Raw genomic sequence first — 27,016 nt, 5'->3', positions numbered from 1 at the left:
AGGAGACCAAAACGTGGGAGGGTACAGGAGCAAGCTCAGGTCAGGGACGAACAGGAACTGAGAATAGATAACCATACAGATGTACAAGTAATCAATCTCTCTTCCCACGACCTTACTCCAGACATGATTTCATTGCTAAGCAAAGGCCTTAGTTTCAATCCCTATCCTACGGGGGATCTCTGTAGACTAAAAATTGATCTCTTCAAGTTCATCAGAAACCTGAATCTGAAGAAACACTTTGCTGATAAAACTAGTACTAATGTTGGTACTAAGAATATTCCTGTCTTGACAGATACAGATGAATTTTTGTCAATAAAAGATGTGCAAGCAACCCATTTATTGTTGTCACTTACTGATGTAGAAGACTCCCCATATGACATGAACAGATTGTTATCTGAACTTGACATAGACCCAGATTACAGCATTTCTAGTGGTTTGAGATGTAAATCTAGGTGGATACCTACACGGTCAGGGGGTAATGCTATTGACAATTTTCATAAACGGGTGCTAGAGGATATTGACAGAATCAATAGTAACAACATATTTAACACTTTTAAATACCATGATAACCTGACACTAGGAGAGCGGTCAGCTCTCACTACTCTCAGCAAGAACAATGAGATTACAATTAGGGAGGCCGATAAAGGCGGCAATGTAGTAGTGATGAATCGAACTGACTATGAAGGAGAAATTCTAAGTCAACTATCAGACACTACTTGCTACGAATCAATTTCTTACAATCCAATAGGCCCTCTGACCACTAAGATCAATGGTAGACTTACACACTGGAAAAAATCAGGACTTTTGAATGACCAAGAATATCTTTACTTGAAAGTTTTCAGACCCACCTATCCCTGGATCTATACGATACCCAAGGTACATAAAAATCAGCCCTTTCCCCCGGGCAGACCAATAGTTTCAGGTATAGGAGGTCCGACAGAAAGGATGGCTGAATATATTGATCTATTTCTCAGTCCGTTAGTACAAAATCTCCCGTCCTATATTCAAGACTCCAGACACATTCTGAGCACTCTATCAGATATTCAATGGCAACCAGACACATTTCTTGTCACAATGGACGTAGAGTCATTATATACTAGCATTAACATAGATCTTGGTCTACTAGCTATGAATAGATTTCTACACAACCGACCAGCATCACTTTTTCAACACACTGAAATGTTATCAGAAATGATGGAACTAGTCTTGAAAAACAACTTCTTTGTCTTTGATCAGCAATGGTACCGCCAAAAGAGGGGTGTGGCGATGGGTTCCAAATTTTCCCCATCGTTCGCCAATCTTTTCATGGGTAGTCTGGAGGCCGACCTTATCTGGGGTGAAAAGGGCACGCAATACATCGACTCTATAATTTTCTGGGGACGTTATATAGACGACTGCATCCTTCTATGGTCAGGAACAGAGAGACTACTTACAGAATTCTTCACCCATTTGAACATTAACACGTGGGAGATCAAATTTACGATGAATATAGTCTAACCAAAATTGAGTTTTTAGACATTGAGTTTTATGTGGTAAATGATACTCTGCACAGCAAACTCTTCAGGAAGTCTACCTCATGTAACTCAGTTTTACATGCTTCCAGTTCACATCCTCCGCACCAGATAAATTCCAAACCATATGGGGAATTTCTGAGAGCTAGAAGGATTTGTAGTGAAGAAACAGAATTTAGAGACTGTATACATAACATGAAGAATAGGTTCTTCAAAAGAGGATATTCGAACAACACCATTAAAAAAGCTGAATCAAGAATAGCCAAGGCCAATCGAATTGATACTTTACAACCCACAAGACAATCTCAATCTACAGACAAAACAATTAGGTTGGTCACTGAATTCAATTCATTTCATCATACACTAAGAAAAAGTATGACCAAACATTGGGGAATATTGAAGACTGAAAAAACTCTACTTCCATACGTCACAAACAGACCACAGATCTGTTTTAGAAAGGGCAACTCCCTTAGAAACAGACTCAGTCCCACTGTACCACATGGCTTGAGCGCAACCAATTGGCTTTCTGCACGCAGTATGGGATTCTACAAATGCGGTTTCTGCGCAATGTGTAGATGGGCCAAACATAACACCAAGAAATGTTCTAATCCCAAGGGAGATACTTTCACGATTAACACCAACATCAATTGTATGACCAAATACGTGGTGTATATCATAGAATGCAAGTGTGGTAAGCAGTACATAGGAAGTACGATACGGCCCCTTAAAGACAGAATTTCAGAACACATAAGAGCGATATTGAAACAAGACCCTAGGTATCCTGTGGCCTTACGTGTAGCAGGATGCCAACACTCTGATAGTGACAGAGTTATCTCCTTTTTTGGCATCGACACAATCAACTTGGGTGTCAGAGGGGGAAACAGGGAACTTAAGCTTAGACGCTCGGAAGCAATGTGGATCATGAAAATGCATGCAGTGGGTCTAGGACTTAACTTTGACTCTGAACTTCAATTCTTTCTAGGTGACTAACTTATTGTCTAGTTACATTGACCATACACTGACATACCTTTAACATAAACAGCAACCAAACCATATGAGAAAGTGTTTAAAGTTGGTTTATTGTTTATTTGGTATGTTGTTTATAAGAATATCTACAGAATGTCGTGTTTACTTAACTATCTCAATTAATGTCTACCACTCATTAATAATCATGTTTTCTGCAAAACAAACAAGAATGTAACCAACAGTCTCAGACAACAGCAATGACTTTCATCGTTATGAAGGTTTACTACGTAATGATTAGAAATGCAATATACTGTAAGAGAGGTTGGGAAAACATCTAAACACCGTCTTTATCCTGCATTTTCGTGCATGCAAGTTATATTTGACGCCATAAGGGATTCACACAGGTCCGTAGGTGAATCACCCAGTGCTCACATCACAACGTATGTATGCACTGCCTTTAAATACCATTGGAGTGTTTTCACTGCTCCGTTTTGACACGTGTGGTTTTTACTGATCCGATTCTTTGTTAATTACGTGTGATTTGGATGGTCGATCATTTCTTAGCATAACTATGTTCCACACAAGTCTAACAACTAACTTTTGCGAGAATCCGTATCTTAAATGGTGTACGGGGGGGTTAAGACCCACCTTAGGATATGATACACACACGCCTCACTTCCGGTTTAACGCCGTTTTAGAAAACGGTCTAGCTGTTACGAGTACGTCATGAGGGGCAGGCCTATATAACTATTTAGCTGCTTCCGGGTCACGTGTCCACACTAGGAACGCGGCGACCCGGAAGAAACGAGTCGACGAAGACGGCTAAATGTGAGTTGCTTGAACAGTTTAGAACGTAGCGTTTTTTTAATATGGATATATGATTTCACTAGACTAGCTGTAAACTTAGCTTAAACGGCTTGTGTTTACATTACTGTTTTTCAGATAATCTTTTATCTCGTGAGCATAGAGCCACCTCTATTGCTTATCTACATACTGCAAACCTACCCGGTAAGCAGGGATGGTGGTCGCATCATATGTTTTGGAGAAGTACATCACTTACTTTACACAATTTGTTCGATCTAAATTTTCTCTCTACATACTTATAGATACGGTTTTTACCTGTTCAACTGTGCCTATACTCTATCTCCTGGGTGATTTTAAAGCGCATTTCGCCTAAAGGTACTTCACAATAAAACTTTTTTCTTTAATCGCATGTTTATCTTACTACTGCGTAGGTCCATTCAATTTGGGGTCTTGACAATTGCTTTAGTGAAACCTTAGTACTTACTTACCTGGAGGGTCAAGCATTTCCGATATAAATCCATTTCTCGCTTGATCCACCTAACGACCATCACTGGCCTGAATATAACTTTTCAGGTCTTTATGCTTTCACTCCCTTCATGATTATCTCTTATAATAAAATGTTTTTTTGCCTACGTAATGATGCAACATTTTATAAAAGCAATACATAATTTTCTCTAGTTCTTTTCAGTTCTCAACATAAAGATAATAAATCTTTGTCAACTATAACAGCTTGTTACGTTATGCAGTGATTTATCATGGATATTGAGCTGATCGACATGGGACCCACTTGGGTCTCTAAATCATGAATCGTAATTTACTATTAAACTTAGCCCATGGGACTTTATTCAGACTTTGAGAACATATCTAACACAGGAATTAGTTAGTTTGCTCTCCATATTGCATGAATTACCGTTAGGAATCCCTTCTGTGAGTGAGTAGCAGTACTTGGCTACATTTTCTCACCTAATATGTATGTTCTTTTTCACCTTGTTCCAGTCTTTTTATAACCATCGAATATTGGAACAATTGCTGGTCTTGGGCCCTTCCGGGTCGGAATTATCACCGGAAGAGCGGTGAGCGTCTGTCTTTCCTTACCAAGCCTGAGTATTGATTAGCTCACCAGGCCCTTTTATTTATTCATTAAGTATTTGAACAACTGAGCTTTTCTCAACCGTCAGATACTCACTCTCCCCCCTTTTGTCTCTCCCCTTTTCCTTCTTCTTTCTCGCTTAAATTTTTAATTATCTAGACCGATTGGCTTAAGTACAGCCACCTAGAGGTATGTGTCGGTCCATATATATCTGTTCACGGTTCATATTCTTCACGCATGTCACTTAGGTCACTAATAAGAGTGCTCATTCTCACTGTATGACGATCTAAGCACAGATTCACTGAACACCGCACACATGCCGATCACAAGTCTGCGGGTGTGCATATATGCATGACATTTCTCTATAGCACTAGCTGCTGGTATGACATCACCATATTGATATGGTTAATACGGCATAACCACGGGCTCCTATTATCCTTCCTCTCATGTTCACTGCACTTAAGGATGTCTTCCACATACCTTCTCAGGATTGTTGATCTATGCATGACAGGATATGGCTTGAACCTTGTCTTTGACGCCGGTCACGAGTGAACCATGATAGTTTTTATCCGATTGTACATGTATACTGTCCACATAAAGCTTTTTTCTGTATTATTTCCAGCCCTGAAGATTCACGTGATGCGATGAAACACGTGTCGGCTGGTTGTTGTCAAGCTTTGATAATTAAACAAGGACACTAAGATTCTCTCTTGTCATCATATTTACCTGTTATTACTGTTCAATTGATATCTTTGTTTTTTACTGGTGTTCCTCTGTATATTTGTGTAACTATTAAGAATTCATACATTGACCAACGTCTTTAATATCACTGAGTGTGTGCATAGGGTACGTCTCACCATTAACTACAGGACTTGTTCAGCTTGCTGACATCTCCATTGGGTGGTTACATGGTTTTCTACTCACCTAGTTGCACCACATACTACCTCTAACAGTGCTTCCATACTGGCAGTGCGCCCACTTAGATTGACATCTAAAAACCATTCAGAAGCAGAGGTCGGCCCGGGACCAGGGTTCGATTCCCGATGCAGCAGGGTACGGAACCAATGTCAGCGGACTCGATAAATCTCGCCTTGGTGCCTCTCTAACCATGGGTCCCACGCTGCAACTCTGGGCAATAGCTTGCTTAATCTCCACAACGGCCCCCTCGCTGCCGGGGATGCCTGGCTTCACCTTGGGGATGCCCAATAGGGGCCATCTCACAGGTTCCCCAGCAGTACACAGCGCCAAGAAACCTTGGGGTGAATGTGTGCTCTACAAATTCATACTAACATAACATAACATTACTAAGTATGGGGCATCTAATTGTGTTCATATGTATGATGTATTTGAGGAAAGTAATTTCACAAGTGATTTTTAGTCAGGCAGGCACGAAAACAAGCTGCAAGTATTCTTTAAAGAGCCCAATTTCTGGGGTTTGGTGCAAGAAGCAGGAGACATTGGGTGAAATTCCGCTTGAACATTATAGTCAGGTGTATGGTCAGAATCAAGTGATCAATAAAGATGTTCTAGGTAATTTATTAGCGGGGCTCGATATCCCGACTCTAACTGAGGAAGATGTGGAAAATATTGTCCGCCCTTTTTTCCAAAGAGGAGCTGGTTGAGATGGCTATGAGTGTTCCAAAGTGTTAGGTTTATGACCCTGATGGCTTCTCTGCAGAATTTTAAAAATAATTTTGGGAATTGTTAGCAGACTATCTTTTCTTGTATCCAATGCAATGTTGGAGGGCAAAATGGATTCATCAGGACCAGAATAGTTTTATTGTCGGGTGTCAGCTGGGTACAAATACGCATTATTGAGCCGAGGCTATTTTTCAGCTAATACTTCTGCCATAGTTCTCATATTAGATACAGAAAGGGCATTTAACATTGTGGTCTGGGAAATGTTCTTTTATATTTTAACCAAGTTTGGGGTTCCCTAACAGATCAAGAGGTTGATAGATAAGATGTATCAGAATGCTGAAGCCAGTATCACAGTTAATGCTATTGAGGTGGGTAGATTGCACGTTCATCGTTGCATACCCAGTCCTGTTTGCTTTATTGAGCCAATGGCGATTGGATTAGGGAAGACAGAGATATTTGTTTTCCTATTGCGCAGATGGGGAAAATAAAAGTATATGTTGATGATATAACATCGTCTTTTGATAGAATATAGATACTTGCAGGAGAAAGATGTGGTCCGTCGGCTTAAACTGTCGACTCTGGTGCTGGAAACCAGAGTTCGAGCCTTGGGGTCGCATCCACATCCTGTGATTCTGGGCAAATCACTTAATCTCCCTGTGGCTGAATGTGTCATGTAAATACGGTCGTCATGTAAAGCGCTCCAATACCTTCGGGTCGAGTTTGTGTTATATAAACCTGCATTAAAAAAAAGCCTTTGAGAGTTTTTTTCAGTGTATGAGGCAGTCCTGCCAAGTATCACGCATCAGACGTGACACTAACGCATTTCAGTGTGGTGCTCCGCATCACTGAACTGAAATGCATTGTCAAGCATAATTCATAGCGCCTCGGCTGGAAGACATGCTGTTTTATTAAGAACTCTGCTGCCAAATTAAACTGTGGAGTCACTGGGCAGCTAGTGGCGTTCCGTGGCGTGTGTGTGCTACTCTGACAGGCTTGGGGCACTCATATTGCTGCTTAATGCCACAATGTATCATTAGTTGAATTCTGGCCTCGGAGTTGATTTGCGGCGCGGTTATCTGATGAGTCAGGTCGAGGTAGAGCTCAATGACACCGCCAGCCAGGTTATGAAACGCTGACTTCACCTCCGCTGGGACCCGACGTCACATCCTGCTTCCAGAGTTCACTTGTGGGGGCAGTAGGCCGAGGCGCTGGCCTTCTTTGCGGAAAATTCAAATACAACATCATGATCACTGCTCGCAGGCAGCGCTGCCTTTGCCCCTCCGGCCTCCCCTGCTGCAGGTCCAGCTGACTCAACAGTTGCAGTAAATGTGACCCTCGGCCGCGCCAATGACATTGCCGCGGAAGGGAGTCCTGCTGTAGGTTGGTAAGTCACAGAGATCGACCTGATCATGTCTTGTGAAGGCCAATGTGGTAACACTTTGGTCTCGCGCTGGCCTGTAAAAGACCAGTGCTTTGAGACTGGGACAGACTTAGCTGTCCAGCTTGGCAAGAGGAGTCTCCGCACAGCACCCCTTTAAAACTGTACTTAGATGTGAATATGAAAAGTAACGTTTGAATCAACCGTAGTGCGATATCCTGAAACCCTCACTTTAAAACTCTTAGATGCGTTGGTAAATATTTCTTCGGAAATATATAGTCCTGAAGAACAATTGCCGTATGTTTGTATGCAGATTTTTTTTAAATGTCGTTTGTTGGAATTATGTGGGAGATAAGTGTGACAACAAATGCAGTTGTTTCAATAAATGAAGAAAGGAATCAGTTTATTATTTACACATTTCTCGCTGCCTGCAGGTCGTAAAAACTATGTTGCATTAAATGGGCCGCTAGGGTGCATGTAAGGAGGGGACTCTGCTCGTTAGACTTTACTCATTTTCCATGTAACTGTGTTACTTTGATATCAGACAGGCTTCCTTGCCTGTTGAAGCGGAGCCTGTCTGTATCACGTTACAGAGCCAGGTCCGTGGGGCGTGTTTCGTTCCTTCTCAGCTCTTGTAAAGGCCCCAGGCCTGTAAGAACAGCGCTGCGAGGCTGGGCCGGTCAGCTGCTGGTGATTCTCTGCGCCCAACACCCTCATCCGGCCAGAAAACAGCACGAGGCGTCTCCTTGGAGTTACATCTGACACATGGGTGGTAAAATAGGGTTTTCAATAAGCCTTAGTATCCATATCCCGAATCCCTCGCGTTGATGCTGTTACACGCGTTGGCAAACAGCTCCTCGGAACATACACACTCCTGAGAATCAATGGCCGTCTGTTGGTATCAGATCCGGGAGATGAATGTGGAAACAAATGCAGTTGTTTCAATAACTCAAGAAAGGGGGTTGTTTATTTTACACATTCCTCACGGTGCCTGCATCTTGAATCAAAAGGTTTTTGCATTAAATCAGCCCCTGGGGGCACCGAGGGGACTTCGCTCATTGGATGTCAGAGCGGAGGCGCTATACAATTAACAGAAAGAAAACTGAGGTTATTCTACGCGGCTGCAATTCAGATGATTGACTCCAGATGTGGTCTCCTGTGTAAACGATCACCTGAAGACATATTTTGGCTTTAGATGCTCTTCAAAGATTGAGGATTTATAGGACCTTCATTTGACAGGCTGAGGGGTATAGTGTCTCCCTGCAGGAGCATGCGCAGTGTTGTGTTAGGCCTTGATTAGTAGCATATCTTCCTAGCATGCGCATGACGTGTCTCAGGCAGATCTACACTTGCGCAGACTCCAAAGAGCAGTATATCATCTTCTAAGCATGCGCAGAGCGTCTCCTGCGCAGCGTGTGCCTGCTCAGGTCCTGGTGAGTAGTGTCCCATTATCTGCGCATGCGCGGTAACTCGGCGAGAGTCCGTCCCCTTCTGCACCGAGGAGGAGGTGAGCTCCCTCCAGGGGACGGTTGAGTGAGATCCGCAGATCCCTCTCCGGACGGATCCTCAGCCCCGGGGTGATCCCCGGAGGGATCCAGTGTCGCTCCACGCAGACAGATGCCCCATCAGGAGGCTGTGAGTGGGAGAGGGGGTGGGGGGTCGGGCCTTCTCCGGCCCCTTAGCCGCAGCCTGGGGTGAGGCGTGTGAAGATACATGCGTGTCTACATGTATGTACATGTGTGTGTGTACATGTGTGTCTACATGTGTGTACATGCGTGTCTACATGTCTGTTCATGTGTGTACATGTGTGTCTACATATATGTACATGCGTGTGTACTTGTGTGTCTACATGTATGTACATGTGTGTCTACATGCCTGTACATGTGTGTTCATGTGTGTCTACATGCCTGTACATGTGTGTGCATGTGTGTCTACATGCATGTGAACATGTGCGTACATGTGTGTGCACGTGTGTACATGTGTGTCTACATGTGTGTACATATGTGTGTACATGTGTGTCTACATGGGTGTACGTGTGTGTACATGTGTGTTCGTGTGTGTCTATATGTGTGTACATGCGTGTCTACATGTGTGTCTACATGGGTGTAGCGCCAGGAAACCTCTGGTGTTAGTGCGCTTAAGAAGTTTCACCTAACATAACATAACGTACATGTGTGTTCGTGTGTGTACATGTGTGTAAATGCGTGTCTTCTGCATGGTGTCCTGTCCCTCCTTCTCTCTCCTCCTTCCTGCTCTCATCTGTGGGCTGTGCAGCGCCCTGACTCGCTGCACTGGTGAGAGGTGCTGCCTCAGAGCACACAGGTGCATCTCTAGCAGGGAGGTGGAGAGGAGGCCCCTGCTCAGGGGACATGGCTGCGGCCCACAGCGGATCGAAAGTGAAAGTAACGAGGAAGATGCCTTTATGGCCCAGTCCTAGTTCATCTTTTTAATAATCGCATCACGGTGAGGACATGTTAACAATATTGTGGCCTCTGGGTGTGCTTCCCAGCTCCCAGTGTGCTTCACATGCAGAGGACACTGTATGGCCAGGACCCAAACGGCCTGCATGTTTTACCAGCAGCTTTTGAGGAAGCTTTATTATTGTTACTTCCAGCCCAGCTTACACCTTATCAGGTCTTGATATATAGTGGGTATGGGGCCGCTGGAGACATTTAGAGTAAAAAAGCCTGTGCTGCTGCACTCTGTGGGGCCGCACTACGGAGAAGCAGAAGGGCCCTGACACTACTACTTCATGATTTGTTTGCATAAAATATCCAGATCCTTTTAGGAAGGTGCTGGTTTTAATCCGTGTGGGTCGAGTGGCCGCCCTATGCGTCTCACGTTTTTAAGTTAAGAATGCGGGCCGATGACGCTGCATGAGGGGACGTGACTGAAATCGGTTGCGCTTTGAGAGCCTGTTTACGGACTGTGGCGGATATGGCCGAGTCGCAGTGGTAACATTTCCCATCGCATATCTGACTGGGATTACGAACCTGGAATAAACTGGGTCGGATACATATTGGGAATATCCGAGAAAATAAACACCAATGCCCTTTAAAAAGGCTTTCTGCTGAGATTCTCAGGTCCTACTTTTGAACTATAATATTTGTCGACCAACCTCTGTTACTAACTGCTGTGCGAAGAATAAGCCAGCCAGTTAGACTTATCCAGATATCCTAATTGGATTTATTTTGTTATTTGGAAGGATCCTAAAACTTATCAGTGGTACTCACTGTTGGTGTTTTCTACAATCGCACACTCCCTAAAGAAGTTCTGGTGGTCAGAACGAAACGCGTTGGCTGATGATTCTTTTGAGTATAAGAAAATAAAAAACGAACTGAGAAAATATCGAGACTTCTAAATTTGGATTTGGACTCTGAGAAATTTGAACTGATTGTATATGATTGGAGTGGTGCCCTAAAACTGGATGACTAACACGCTGCATGAGGTTGTCAAGAAGCTTTTAAGTGATTGAAGGATTGTTCTAACTCGCATTGTGTCCCATGGTTGAACATTGATTGAACACAGAGTGAATGCGATTCTATCTGACAAAATAGTGTCCAATGTGTTTTAGATATTCTAGGATATTGGCAAAATTTAAATGACAGGCTATGTATATAATCTTTTCATATGGACCTGTTTTAAGCCATATTTAGATTATAATTGCTGTTTCCGTGCTGCCCTCAAGGCGATGTATAGCCAGAGTATACCCAGCCTTTTAGCAAATTTTACAAGTGGTTGGGGCAGAGAAGCTCAAAACTGTGTCTAAATTGTTATGTTATTGAAGATTCAAGTTTCAAGTGTTGTCTTTTCATGTGCAAGATAAGAAATACTTGGCTACAGCCAATGGAACAGACACGAGGAAGGAACACTCTGAATTTGCAGAGACTGCCTTCAATATAGAATGTACTTGTGGTTAGTGCGCTGTGTGTTAATATTTTTTGTCTATATAGTATGATTGATGTTTTAACATCTTTGATTTTTTTTTTACATATGATGAAATAAGATGGATAAATGGCTATTTTAATACCTATACTTTTTGGAAATAATGTGATTTTCAGAAATAAACATTGAAAAGGAACAGAGGCCTGACCTGCATTGGGTGCAAGAGACCGTACAGGACAAATGTTCTAGGCTGCAAAGAGAGTCCATTCTTCTTCAAACGTAAGTCAAGCCTTCATTTCCCATGAGGTCAGAGGTCGTTGTATGTGCTTTAATCAGTATGTGGTCAATATAGATTTATCACAGGTCTTTTGACACCCGTGAACAGTGCAAGGTAGCTCCTGTATGCTGTCCCAATCATGATGAGTGTTGATACATTTTATAATGTGGACTGAGAGTCAGGCGAGCTGTGCAGATGAGCTTTTCAATGTTACTGGGCGTTCCGCCTCTTAGGACTATGTGTGCAAAGACGGAAATTCAGTGACACATTAAAATCGATGCACATATGGAAAATAAATAAACAAACAATCTAGAGATAATGAATTATAGGACTGCGCATTTATTAAAGTGAGAGATGGAACGTTTCACAGTACTTTGTCATGTCAAGGCTGGTCTCGGAATAAAGAAATGTGTGTGGTTGGAATGGGGCAGTCATTGCTTTCAGGCCACTCAGCGTTGCCCGTGAGTTCTTTTGGTAGCGCCTGGAGTCCCAGTGTAGAAGCAGCCGGGTTTACCCTGTGAGGAATGCAAAGCGCCTGTGGAGACTGTGAACTCTAGTGAATGACAGTTGCAGCACTTCCTCCGGGGCATTAGCACGGTTTGTGCAAGCTGCTACACAATCGGCACTGTTTTACGTGTTCCCTTAACCACATTTTACTTATTCAGGTTTCTTTCTGATCATATGTAGCTTGGTGTACCGGGCCAGGCCACTGTACTGCTTGTATCGCACCACCAGGAGTAGTGTATATTTACAATACTTATATAAAATTACATTTTACCATTAAATAGAAATTTCAATAAGTGTTAAAAGGGCCCTTTTAATTATTTTTCTAGCTGTTTCTAAACTGAAATTTCAATATTAAATTGAATAATGTAACTCGATGCTTGCCTAGTGACCAGCCTCCTTGCTACAGTGAAAATAGCTTTTTGTTTTTCCCCTATGTAAGGACATGTTGAACTTGAAACTTTTACGTGTCCTACTTTTAAGCCTTTTGGACTATAAGGCCTACTTAGGGGTGACTTGTTAATATTTAAAAGTAATGTTTTTCCTTTCAAAAGGGTTCATTTTGACAGGTCGACTTTGCAGTTTAAATCTACACAACAAGGCTGCAGTGGTAGGCCTGGAGACATGCTTTACGTTGCAACTGCAGTCCCTACTGGCAGCATTTAATGTACAGGTACTGGACACTTGGTACCATACACTAGTGACTTAAAGGAAAATTAAATATGCCCGTCAGGGGTGTACCCATTTTATCATGTGTAAAGAGTCATAAGAATCTCTATACTACTGATAAAGAGTGCAGAGTTCTGTAGCCCATGAAAACTGTCAAAGCAAAAATCAGGGGGTACACCACACATAAGACGGTCATTTCCAGCAAACCTGCACAGTGTAGCCCTCAAGCCTCCTTTCCCAACAAAAACCAGTGTCTCTTCACTTCATCGATGTGATACAGAAATATTACCTTTCCCTGTGTTTAGCATCTCAGGGCTTTTATGAACAAGTCCTGAAAAAATATCCAGACAAAGAAAAAAGTGGACACAAATTCTCTGCTTCCCCAGGCTGCATGCTGAGTATCTGCACTAGAGAGTTTGGCATCCTTCACCTTTCATTATTCCAACAATTAGACAAACTTGGTATTTTTGTTGCCTCTCTCAGTCCTCCAAGTAAAAAAAAACTTCATCCTGTTGCTCAGCCAAAGGCACCCCACCCGCTTCCAGCCTCCCAGACACGATGACGCAGGAGAAATCCTGTCCACCCTGAATGGTTCTCATTAATGTGGGATTGCTTGTGATGGGCGCTGCTTAAGAAAGCTGCTGCTTTGTGCTCTGAGCATTTGCACAGCAGAAACTTGCAGTGAAGGGTTCCAGGTGAACATTTATAATTCAGACAACAGACAAGCAAGACTTTACAAAAAAAGACAGGCTTCGTTCTACATTGTGAGGTAAATGGGTTTTAATCACCAAAAATAATGTTTCTTCAAGTGTGGTATTTATTTCAGCAGAATTATATCTTGGTAAAATGTCTTTAATTAGGCTTTACGTGGCACAGAGCTCTTGCAATATAATATCAAACAATATATGCAGCCGTGTTTTTCAGTGGCAAGTAAACAATACACCGCAGCTTGCTAAACCAGTGATTGAAACAACACCAGGCAAAGTTGCAACTCATGGGAACTTTGGTACATAAACAACAAAACAACCTTGCCAACAATTTCACAGCTTGATCAAAATTGGTTTCCCTCATCTGTTAAGCTGAGAAAGGAAATCATTTCTTACACATTCGATTGGCAAATTATTGTAGGCATAAATATTGAGTTCTTTCTTACACTGCTAACAACCTTTACGTATCTGTAGAATGAAACCCAGGTTTTAATTTTGTACTATGGCAGTCAGTGTTTCCACAGCTGGACCACCATTATACAACTGGATGCGGGTCAGGGATTTTCCAAGTATGAGCTCTAATTGGCTTGACTGCCAGCGGCATTAGAGACATCACGCTTCTAGATATCATTGTTGGGAGGTACAGTCTCCGGAACACCATGTGCGGATAAGTACACCCCTTCAAGCATAAATCCCACCCATTAATCATGGGATTTGACCTGACATAGATACATTACTTCCTGGGAAGTGCTTGTTAGGTATCCTTTATGTAAAGCAGACAATTTAGCTGATGTTGCCAGTTCTACAAGGGTCTTCTCTCTTGCTGCCCTTTCTCTAAGTCAACTGTCTCTTTAAAAGGAGTGACGTCCTGTAACTGCCCTCTCTCAAACAACTCCCCTAGTAAACACAGATTACAGCTTCTGCAGCCAGAAAACCAGTACCTACCTACCCACCCGAGTCATTCTGGCCGAAGTAATGAATAAGGTGTGGTACCAGGGGGCTAATCACAAAGTAAATTTAGAGATGAGTAAATCTACAAGCTTAAATTTACACTTCCACTTTGTAATACATTTACTTATTTTGTCTATTCAGCATTTAGAAGTGTAAATTTACCATAAAGGGCCTTATTATGAGTTGGCCGCTCCAAACGCCGCGAGTTTACCACGGGGCCGCAGTGTGGCTGTGGAGATCTTGTGGTGGTGGTAAGTACTTTACCACATGCATCAATGCCTGTGTGAACATTTCGACTGCATATGTGTTGAATGCACACATGCATGATACATTTATTTAGTTTTTTCTTTTTATTTGAATTTGAAGAAAAATGCAAAACTGACAGCAATATAGCGACCATCACTGCCCTGATCTTGAAGTATAGAAGCATTCCCTGTACAGCATCACTTCCACAGTTGTATGGATTAGTAATGGAAAGCAAAACAAAAGATGAAACACAAGCAGATATTGAAGGCTACCACCCCAATGATATCTCCTCCTACGGTCCTTCCAGAGCAGAGAGAAAATAGGCCTTTAGGGTGCCCCAAATGTCTTTCAGCCATGATGGTGCTGGTAGCTCTTCTGCTTACACTTCCAACTGTTCCCTGCAGTATGCGAGATCCGAAGCCACTGCCTTTTGGTGGGTATAGCCCAAGTGTCCCAATCCAGGGCAGCTCTCCGCCTTGCAAACAGCTAATCCACAACCACAAAGCGTCTTATTGGTCGGCTGTAAGTCTTTGATTAGTCTCATCAAACACATACGGGGAGTACAGTCCACCATCTCCAGCCCCATAGTGGTCAGGGCTTCTGTAACATGAGACCAGAAGTTCCGGACCGGAGGACACAGGGCAGATGCAGGAAATCTGCGTCCAGCACTCCACCGCAATCACGTTTCGCATCTTCCCTCAAACTACATCTGCACAATTTGACAGGTGTATAGTCAGTCAATTAAGCAAGCATTTATAGAGCGCAGCAAATCACCCATGTGGGTCTCGGCACTGGTGTTGTTAATTGTTTAGTGATGAACTGTTGATTCAAACAGCCAGTGTTGCAGGAATTCTGCTCCTACACAGAACTGTGCATAGAGACCTAGAACCTCAGTGAATGAGGGTGTACCAAAACTCACCTCAGTATCCAAAATCCCCTACCAGACTAGCAATCAGTGTCTCATTGGTTCTTACCGACCCCCAATGATTAGACAACCCAGAACATGGACTTAGAACCCCTCCGGTAACGTGGAACACATGAACACTCTTTCGTTATACTAACATATCAATCCAGAACCAGGAGTCAATGAAGACACATGCAAGTTTGAAATGTTTATTCCTAATGCCGTGTTCTCAAGCGCAGTATCTTAGCTAATACAAGCAAACATATTATAAGCAACAATGTTATCAGCATAGTTACTAGTCCATAAAATACAAAGGGAGAAAGCATGTTAAAATGCTAAAGGGAAGAAGGCTAAATGGCACCTAATTCTCACCCTCCCTAGCTAGTATATTATATTATATCTAAAGAAGGTCTCTTTGGGTTTTAGAAGGGCGGCCCCATACCTCTGATCTTAGTGGAAAGGGATCACATCATCTTCCACCAGCTCTCTGCATGCGAATATTCATCAAGTGTGTGTGCATGCTCTGCGCAGTGCAATATTAAACGCGCTTAAAGCCAGAGTTGGCCACAGCTGCATATATGTTATGTCTAGAACGTGCGCTGATCAGACTGAACAACAACCACTGTGTTGAAATAACCTTGAAGGCCTCGGCACTCACTGTTCAGACAAAGCTTACCAAGCAAAGCTGATACAATAGAAAAGCATATTATTCTCATGTGAAGCCAAATATTCTACTAGGCTCAAAGCTCTAATAACAATACGTGCCATGTGCAGAAGCAGCAGAAAGGAAAAATGGCGTTTAAACTTCTAATAAGCTCCTGCTAACTTAACACAGTGTGAAGGCAAAGCATATCTATATGACACCCTCCCTTGATACGAGCACGGATAAGATAAGATAAGGGGCACATTTTTGGAATGCAGAGTTCAAGAACGACAGTCAGCTCAAATTTGCACAAGGTAAAAAAGAAAAAGAAAAAATGTTGTCTTTAAAAATCCACATAGACAAAAGTGAATGCGAATCCAACAAATTGAGTCATTGGCCTTAGCAAAGTCAATAGGCCTGGGGCAGAGAATTTTTTTATGGAGGCCCTGAAAAAAAATGAAAAATGTTCGATGTCCAATAAATTACCTTGGTTATGGGAGAGAGAGAAGCGATGACATATCTCATCCTAACAATGAATATGCAAAATGTGCAGCAACAGCCACCAACAGGAAGTCACTGTTCCCATCTGAAAATAATTCAGCCATCCAATTTAATGGGAAAGAACATACATGCTCTTCAATTACCGGAGCCTCTAGGACCATCAGAGGACAACTCGGTGGGTTCTCAATGAAGCTGTATGCCAAGAAATCTTGCGCCACTGCGAACACATTCCAACGACCCAGTATTCCATGCATCGCTGCAAAGGCCATAATCCCTCCATCAGAACAAAGCAATTCATGAGCAACTAAGGGGCTCATAAGCTGATTATAATCCACATCGGGAGGCACCGTATTGCAGAGACACAAATCCAGGGCCCAGTCAAAATCGCAACTCCGGCAATGAAAGACAGGCTGGACACATGTAAAATAGGAAAATCGAAACGATAATCCATAAGCTGCACTCAAGGTTGCAAGAGGCAGCGCTCCATAGTACTCAAGCATTCGGTTGCGAAACAATGCCAGATTTGACAGCTCGTCTCGAAACACAGGATGTGCATCCATTTTGAATCAAACACAACAGCAAAAGAACGTCTGCAGCCAGAGCCAGTAGTAAGGGAAATCCACCAAATAGGCTGGAAAAGATCGAATGAAAAAAGCAGGGAAGACACCGAATATAGTTTGAAAGGAAGTCACAAGGCCACTGTTTATAACTTTAAAAAAGTGGGCCAGCCCTGTTGTGGGGGATGCATTGAAGATTGTGTGAATTAATTCACTGAAATGCAAAGGCAAGTCAGTATTTAATAAAGCATGCACCTCTGTGCGGGTGTTAGCCACATGAAGGACGAATGTCTCACGAGCAGATGTGAAGGCAACTTCTTTCAATAGAGCTCTTATGCGACTCATCTTGTTGAACTCTGCTTTCAAGGTCGGAATCATGGGCCAGATGGAAACATCAAGCTTCCCATGCGGGGGTGGATACAGTACATTCTTACAGCAAACCACACATTCACTGACTGTAACTACATAAGCAATTCCTTTTAATAGCCCACAGCAATCTTCATTGTTTAAAAATAAATAACTCCTGTTTGCCAGTAATGTGAATGTGGGCACAATTGCAGGCATAGGTGTACCTTTCAAAATACAGGCTAAATTCGGCTCATTCTGGTTACAAGAGCCATGCAATTGGATATGTCTGCACATCAATGAGTGATCTGGTTTTTAAGTGCAGTCTTCACCATTCAAATAAACTTCCTTACCCTCCCTAAGGCATCTATAGGTAAATGAGTCCCTTCCTTAATTCCCGGAGCTACCAGGTGGTTCTGCGTTGCATGGGAAGGTCGCTCCAGGCTTTGGCCGCCAGGTGTGAGAAGAAGAGTCCTCCGCTGTTGTTTTGGCAGATTTGGGGGGTTTTCTACGGGGAAGAGGGAGATGGATCATTGGTGTCTGGTTGATTGGTGGAAGGTTATGAGTTTGTTGATGAATGCTGGTGCTTCGTTGGAAATTTGTTGTAGATACTTAAAATGGACGATATACAAATTACTGTTAGATCTAAGTACCCAGCAGAAAGTCCAGCCCATCGGCTCCAGTGGTTGGTCCAACATCGTATTCCACCTCTCCAGTGGCATGTCTAGGATCACTGACCTGTCTGCCTGCCCCGCATTGTATAATGTAGTTATCAAGTTCCTGCATATGTCACTGGTCAGCAAGGCCTGCAAGACATTAAACACGGGGCACACGCATGATACATGTGGAAGAATACCACATGCGCTTTGCCGTAGTGTGACCCATATGTGGCAAGAGCCTTCAGAACTCCCGAGGCTTCGCCGGGAGTAACGTTTCTTTTAAAGCCCTCACCTTCCTGGTCAGCGCTTGTTCTGCCACCAGCTGCGCTCTGGACTTCCGCGCACGGCAGCAAACCACTTATTAGCAGCCTCCATTCTTTCCCTTCTGCACGCCACCCAGAGCGCCTCCCGCTGATCGTCTCCTGAGACGGGCGAGATTCCATCTTGGGCGGCTCTGGGTCAGCGTTGCAGCGTTTGGGCCCCTCCCCCCAAGACAAGTACTTCAGGCGCTCGCTGGTCATCGCGCCTTACACACATCAGCCTTCAGAACTCCCGAGGCTTCGCCGGGAGCAACGTTTCTTTTAAAGCCCTCACCTTCCTGGTCAGCGCTTGTTCTGCCACCAGCTGCGCTCTGGACTTCCGCGCACGGCAGCAAACCACTTATTAGCAGCCTCCATTCTTTCCCTTCTGCACGCCACCCAGAGCGCCTCCCGCTGATCGTCTCCTGAGACGGGCGAGATTCCATCTTGGGCGGCTCTGGGTCAGCGTTGCAGCGTTTGGGCCCCTCCCCCCAAGACAAGTACTTCAGGCGCTCGCTGGTCATCGCGCCTTACACACATCAGCCTTCAGAACTCCCGAGGCTTCGCCGGGAGCAACGTTTCTTTTAAAGCCCTAACCTTCCTGGTCAGCGCTTGTTCTGCCACCAGCTGCGCTCTGGACTTCCGCGCACGGCAGCAAACCACTTATTAGCAGCCTCCATTCTTTCCCTTCTGCACGCCACCCAGAGCGCCTCCCGCTGATCGTCTCCTGAGACAGGCGAGATTCCATCTTGGGCGGCTCTGGGTCAGCGTTGCAGCGTTTGGGCCCCTCCCCCCAAGACAAGTACTTCAGGCGCTCGCTGGTCATCGCGCCTTACACACATCAGCCTTCAGAACTCCCGAGGCTTCGCCGGGAGCAACGTTTCTTTTAAAGCCCTCACCTTCCTGGTCAGCGCTTGTTCTGCCACCAGCTGCGCTCTGGACTTCCGCGCACGGCAGCAAACCACTTATTAGCAGCCTCCATTCTTTCCCTTCTGCACGCCATCCAGAGCGCCTCCCGCTGATCGTCTCCTGAGACGGGCGAGATTCCATCTTGGGCGGCTCTGGGTCAGCGTTGCAGCGTTTGGGCCCCTCCCCCCTAGCCACTCCCTCTCATGTGTCCCCACATAATGGTGGGCCAGTCCCGGCAGCGCAGCGGACGAGCGCAGCGGGCGCGACGAAGGCGCGCCGAAGTTGCGCCTAAGTTAAGCCCGTCTGCGCCCGTCCGCGACGGGCCGGGACCAAGGGCCATAGACCCTGCCCTTCCTTTGTCGTACACCTCTGCCCAGCTACTGTCTTCTCTGTCTCTGCTCCTCTCTCTCCTTCTGCAGTTCAACACCTATCCTCGTATGGTATTCATGCTCCCCACTTTCCCTGTCCTTCCCCGGCTTCTCTCATTCCCTCACCATCCACCTCTTCTATGCCCTCTGCCACTGGCATCATTTCTGGTCCCCCAGCCGCCTCTGCTATCCTTCTTAATACCCGTTCCGCCACCAAAAATCAAACTGCCCTTTTCAATCTCTTGGATACTGACTCCCCGGATTTTCTTTTCCTCACCGAAACCTGGTTTTCCTCCGACTCACTCCCTGACCTTCTTGCTATTCTTCCTAGTACCCACTATGCCCTTCGTGCTGACCGCCCTGACGGAAAAACTGGAGGGGGTGTGGCGATGATAATTCGCTCTTCTATGAAATTTCAGCTGCTTCCTCACCCCCGCATATCCAGTGTTGACTTCTTGGTGGCGCGCTCTCTCAATCTTCCGGTACCCCTCACGGTGGTCCTCGTGTACCGCCCACCCCAAAGCATGCCTTCATTTGTGTCCACCTTGCAGGATCTTCTGGCCACTTTCGCGGTAAATAATTCCTCGCTGCTCCTGCTCGGTGACTTCAACTTTTGGCCGGGTGATCCGAGGGAAGATTCCTCTTCCAAAGATTTCTCTGCCACACTTCAGTGTTTTAATTTCCTACCTCATGTTTTGGCCCCTACCCACATTCATGGTCACATTTTAGACCAAATTTGGTCCTTACGCTGTCAACTCTCGCCCACTTCTATTTTACCTTGTGTTTGGTCGGACCACTCCATGATCTCCTTTTCTATTCATCTAGGTCATGTTGAGAAAGCTCCCTTGCCTAAAAACATCTTGGCCCGTAGCTGGAACAAGACTGATCTTAATAACCTTTCATCTTTATTGTCTTCATCCGCTCCTACCCTGACCCACCTATCTCTGGAAAGTCAGGCGCACGCCATTAACACCTGGCTTTCTTCTGCTTGCGACCAGGTCGCTCCTCTCAAACAAATTAAATCGGCCCGCCCCCATGACGCTCACAAGTGGTTTTCGAGTGACCTTAAATCCCTGAAATTAGAGCTCAGGCGCTCGGAGCGTCATTGGCGTCGCTACCAGTCCCTCATCGAATTTTATTCAAAATTCTTGTGTTGGCTTTCAGAGCAGTCCACGGCCAGGGACCAACATACCTGCAGAAAAGGTTTTCATTTTACGCTCCAACCCGTGCCCTTCGATCGGCCAACCTGTGTTTTTTAACTACCCCCAAATTCAAATATGTTCGCATAGGAGGACAATCCATTTCAGTCAAAGCTGCCGCTGCCTGGAATGCTCTCCCTTTTTCTCTCAGAGCCTCGCCAACCATTGCTTTGTTTAAAAAAGATCTCAAAACCCATCTGTTTAATGCCCCTTACTAGTAGTTCCCCCTGACTCTGTTTTCAGTTCTTCCGCTTTTCAAATTTCACTCACCGCGCCAGGATACCCCGTGGTAACAGAGCGCGCTACAAAAGTTTTAATAAACATAAACATAAACATAAACTACTGCCCTACCCTCCGTCTTAAATACAAAGCCCTCCTTAATACCTACAAAAAAGCCATTCTAGCGGCCAAATCCAAATACTTCAATGAGCGTGTGGCCCTGTCAGCCAACAAGTCCCGTGAGATTTTTTCACTTGTTCACAGTCTTGCTACCTCCCATCGTGCTTGTCTCTCCCCTGCTCCTTCTCAATCCCTCTGTCATTCTTTGAACGATTATTTTATCAATAAAATTATCACCATTAAAGCCAATATTCCCATTGTGTCCCCTCCTGCTCTGCCTGATCATTCTTACCTATCTTCTTCTGTTTTGGATCATTTTGAACCCATTTCTCCTGAGCTTTTCCTTGACCTGCTCGTCAAGGTCAAGTCGGGCTCTCCTGCAGATTGTGCCCCTGCACGGATCCTTAGAACTCTTTACACTAGCTGTCTGGCCCCCCCCTCACTTTTCTCAACACTTCTTTGGTCTCGGGTTGTGTTCCTCCCTCTTTTAAATCTGCTATTGTTTTTCCTATTTTGAAAAAGGCTGGCCTCAATCCCTCCCTTCCATCTAACTTCAGGCCGATTTCCCTTCTCCCCTACCTAGGGAAGATTCTTGAAAGCTACGTAACATCCTGCCTCTCCGCCTACATTGAGGAGAATCATCTTCTGGCCTCCCACCAGGCGGGTTTTCGTCCTGGCCACTCCACTGAGGGAGTGGTCCTCGCGGTCCTTGATGAACTTAAGGGCAAGGCCGATAACAACCTCCCCCAGGCCTTGGTCCTTTTGGACTTGTCCGCTGCGTTTGATACTGTCGATCATGCCATCCTTCTCGACCGTGTCAGCGCAGCGGGCATCCAAGGCACTGCCTTCTCCTGGATCGCGTCCTTCCTCCAAGGCAGGTCACAGGCAGTCCACCTTTCTGATTTTTCTGCTCCCCCACTCCCGGTTACCTGTGGGGTCCCTCAGGGTTCTTCCCTTTCCCCTCTCCTCTTCAATCTTTACATCCGTCCCCTCATCTCCTCTCTTCTCGAGCTGGGGGTCTCTGTGTATAATTACGCTGACGACCTCCAGCTCGTCTTCGATCTTTCCTCTCCAGCTGACTCTCTTCCTAAATTCTGTTCTACTCTTCTTTTCATCTCCCAGTGGATGAGCTTCAATCATTTGAAGCTCAATCCCGATAAAACCGAGCTTGTCCTTACCGGCGGCTCATCTAATCCCTGGTCCTCTGCTCATTGGCCCCTGTCTTTTGGTCCCCCCCCTCTCCTGTCCCCTCAGTCCGGACTTTGGGCATCAAGATCAGCAATGATCTATCCATCCACGCCCAAATCAGTTCCGTTGTGTCTTCTTGTTTTTCTTCCCTCCGCCTCATTCGCAAGATCTCCCGTTTCTTTTCTGTTGATGCCCTCAAAACCATCATCACGGCCCTTATTACATCCCGCCTGGATTATGGCAACGGCCTGTACGTAGGCATCCCTGCCTACGAAACTCGCCGTCTCCAGGCCATCCAAAACCAGGCGGCCCGTCTTATTCTTTGTCTTCCCAAATCCTCCCACATCACCCCAGCCCTCAAATCCCTCCATTGGCTCCCGGTTCTTTTCAGGTCCCGGTTTAAATTAGCATGTCTGGCTTTCCGAGCGCACGCTCGTTCTGCCCCGCTTTTCATTAACTCCCTTATCTCCTCTCATGCTCCCAGCCGCTCTCTCCGCTCTTCTTCTCTTTCTCTCCTTCATGTTCCACGCTTCCGCAAAACCCGAACCGGGGGCACCCGCTTCTCTGTCCTGGCCCCCCAGATCTGGAACAATCTCCCTCTCTCCATCCGCTCTATCCCCATTTTTTCCCACTTTCGCAAAGCCCTTAAAACTTTTCTTTTTCTTCAGGCTTTTCCCGACTAACCTCTCATGGGACCCTCTGTAGAATCTGTTGTGTTCCCCAGCGCCAGGAAGCCGCTTGGCCGCAGTGCGCTTTAGAAATTTCTTTTTCATTTCATTTCATTTCATTTCATTTCATTCATATGGTACAAAAAGGACTCACCTGTATATTGCAGCAAACAGGGTCGAAATCTGCTGTGAATGGGGGACCTGGAAAAAAGGAATTCGCGCTGAATGCTGATGGGAAGGACAGAAAAGGGGTGAGTATACGCCCCAAATCCTTAGTTTTTGCCGACTTGAAGCTGGAGGTCCCACTGCTGCAGTTGGAAAGCCAGCTCATAATACAGACAGTGGTGGAATACCTCAGTACCGCCACATGGCAGCTGCTTGTCCCTGACTGCAGCTGCAGCAGTTAGCTGGCCGTGTCGGTGATTTGGCCTTGGTCTTTGTTAAGCCAAACCGCCCCTCTCGTAATACGGCAGTTGGACTGCCAAGCTCGCTGTGATCGGACTGCGACCACGGGTATGGCGGTCCATGGACTGTCAAACTCGTAATAAGGCTCAAAGAGGCATTCATGTTTCCACACCCTGAATTCAAGAGCAGGAACATAATTTATGAGTGCCAAGATTTGACTGGTACGTTCCCACTCGTAGGGGCAGAGATCTCCCTATAGTTAAGTATTGGGGAAAGTAAAATAATTTAATTATACATTTTAGAAAATAGGAAAAATAATTTTATGTTTAATATTATTTAAAATGAATTTTATATATTTATTCTAATTTTAGAACACAATTAAAAAGTGGTACATCTCAATGAACATAATTTAGAAAAAAATGTTTTATTAAATATATTAAATAAAAATGCATTTTTAAAATAATAATAATAATAATAATAATAGGGAGATTTGTAGAGCGCCTGGTTACGCGCACCGGCGTGTCCCCGCGCTGTGACAAGTGGAAGTGACAGAATCAGGTGGCCAGAAGCAGTGCAAGTCTAGCGGATGAAGAGATAGGTTTTAAGTTTCCCCCTGAATCTGGATTCGGATGGCTCCTGACGCAGCTCCGACGGCAGTCCATTCCAGCCTCTAGCTGCCAGATACCGGAAGGACCTGCCCCCCATCCGAGCCTTTCTTACTTTGGGGACTTTCAATAGCCCCCCTCCTGTGGAGAGCAGAGCACGAGATGGCTCATAGCGAGAAATCAGGTCCCGCAGCGGCATTGGCGCCTTACCGTACAAAATGCGGTGGCATGTACACAATGCCTTATACTCGATCCTGCTTCTCACTGGGAGAAAATGAAGTGCCTGGAGCGCTCTCCCCGAGGCCGATCTACGTGGTAATATCAAGACCAAACGGGCCGTGGCATTCTGCAATACCTGGAGACGACTGATGTTCTTTCCCGTCGCCCCCAGATATAGCAAATTGCCGTAGTCCAGTCTCGCCGTTACCAGGGCATGCACCAGCGTCCTACGGGCCTCCACCGGAAGCAATTCCAGGATCTTCCGCAGGATTTTTAGGACACCGAAACATCCTACGGCTAATCTGGGGTCCGAATGTGAGGTCAGCATCAAGCCAAACCCCAAGATTTTTGGCTTCTTGACATGGTGTAGGTGTCATCCCCAGACAGGGTGGCCACCATGCCGATGACCACACCGACGGGCCGTTCCCTACCACGAGCACCTCCGTCTTGCTGCTGTTTAACTTTAGGCAGTTGGCAGACATCCAGGCTACCAACTCCTGCATGCAAACTCTAAATTTCTCTGCAGCAAGACCGGGCGCGCGTGATAGGGAGATGACTAGCTGCGTGTCGTCGGCATACGACACTATGCAAAGCCCTGGCTCTCTACAATGGTACCCACTGGGAAGACATACAGGTTAAAAAGAGTTGGGCTCAGGGACCGATTTATTAACAAAGATTTCACCCTGATGTCATATTTTCATATTTAGGCGAGCGTGCTCACCTGAACATGGCGGGAGGCTCTGGCTCAGGATGTCTGATGGCAGACCAATTTGTGCAGATGAGAGCAAAATCTGGTATGGAAGTTTACATCGCCTCCTTCACTCCCGGCTGCTCTGCCATTACCTTGTGTCTCCATTACGCTCTCAGGCTCTTTCTACCTAGTGACCTGTAATTCATCTATGACAACAGTGTATCTGCCTTACCTTTGGATGCAATTTCACAACCATATCATGCCCTAAATTAGACTTTCGAATACTGGCAGGGCCAAGCCAGACTTTTATCATTCATCCAAATATCATTAAATCTAATAATATTAACACCTATTATTTACAGCATGGACTCTCTCTCAAAAGGTACAACCTTTCCCTCCATCCTCTTACACAGCTCAAGACATCCACACCTCCCATCAGTTTTGCAAAAGACAACTAAATAACTAGGAGACCTTTCCCTATCCCTGAATGGTGTCAATAATGAAGACACAGCATCTGGTATATTCTACTTTAAAGAGACTGTTAGTTCTTTCTATGACAGTGATTATGACCTAGCAGCCGTGTTGCAGATGTGTATCAGAGGGATGGGTTTTCAATGTCAGAGCCAACTGAAAGTCTTTCGATGGAAACTACAGTTCCCCTACTGCTGACTGAGGCCGGGGAACGACAAGTTTGGCGGGGAAGTGAAGTAGCGATTTATGGCAGATAACTTGTTCCAACAAACTTTAAAATAGCCACTTAAATTTTGACACAGGTGATTATGGCTCTGCCGAGATCTTTTGTAATGGTTGTATAATTTTTTATTAGGTATATTATTGCTTCTAAGAATTTTGATAACAACACTAAGAACATGATGGGTCTATATAATCTGTTCATATGTATTAACGGTATTGTCTTCAATATCTCATTTTTAAAAAGTTAATTTCTCACTCGGCTCATACAATGACTATACAATACCTCAGGTTTGAATAGTCGGAAATCCAATTCAGCCTCTCCCCCTTTCAAGTACAATTAATTTAAGTGCTTCTCACAACATTTAATGCATCTAAGAGTTCAATATTGCATGTTCTGTAGAAGATGCTGTTATTGTTCAACTAAGTTTTGAAAATAATGTCAATTATATTAGAATAAAAGTGTATTTCTCATTAAGCTCTGACTTTAATCTTTATGACCAAGATAGCTTATTCCACTTAGGTAGTTGATTCAACTACTTCGGGTCTGTAGAAAATGAGATATCAAGTTCACTAGAATCTACGATCAAATTGTGTGACACTGAGAGATGCTGCTCTGGTAAAGGAAAATTTGGCCATTTGAATACCCCATGATTAGAATCTAATGATTCAATCCACAAGTTTTCTGAGTTACATTAAGTAATGTTAACGCTTCTACTAACTACGTTAACATATGACCTTCATTTGTAATTTTACCCAGAAGAACATCGTAGGGAACACAGACAATTTTTGGTTTCCACTGTATGTTTAAATGATGGTTCTCTGTAGGAACGCAATTACTGTACCAAAAATATCCTTTTCTCTTTCCCACCCATGCAGTCTTCCAGCCAACATACCTACTGTAAGCCATTACATTAGCTGCTTGAAAGAGCATATCCGTCACTGTACTTCCACTGAGACATTCTCTGTCTTGTGCACATAATGGTGAAAAAACTACTAATGTTACTCTCTCTTTACTTTAATAGGTGATCGAAGTGTGAGCTGCAAATCAACACCTGAAATTATGTTAAATTCTGTGAAACACTAACACTGCTGGCACTTTAAGGGATGAAAAAAAAGACCACATCAATTTTCTGTGACTCTAATAAAAATAATACAACATCTTACATATCAGACACACAAAGAAAATCTGGAGAGA

At 44.6% G+C, this 27,016-nt stretch overlaps 1 long non-coding RNA gene across 1 annotated transcript; it reads left to right on the top strand.

The window, feature by feature from the left end:
* Positions 1 to 8,887: 8,887 nt before the first annotated feature.
* Positions 8,888 to 26,970, top strand: LOC147700497 (uncharacterized). Its single transcript, XR_015297383.1, has 3 exons — positions 8,888 to 9,025; positions 11,452 to 11,554; positions 26,844 to 26,970. It is a non-coding gene; the product is annotated as an uncharacterized LOC147700497 (long non-coding RNA).
* The last annotated feature ends 46 nt before the right edge of the window (positions 26,971 to 27,016 follow it).

This window comes from Lissotriton vulgaris, chromosome 7 (genome assembly GCF_964263255.1).
Source record: "Lissotriton vulgaris chromosome 7, aLisVul1.2, whole genome shotgun sequence".
In the NCBI taxonomy this organism is placed as follows: domain Eukaryota; kingdom Metazoa; phylum Chordata; class Amphibia; order Caudata; family Salamandridae; genus Lissotriton; species Lissotriton vulgaris.
Note: the sequence above shows the minus strand (reverse complement) of the source record. Positions and strands in the feature narration are given on the sequence as shown.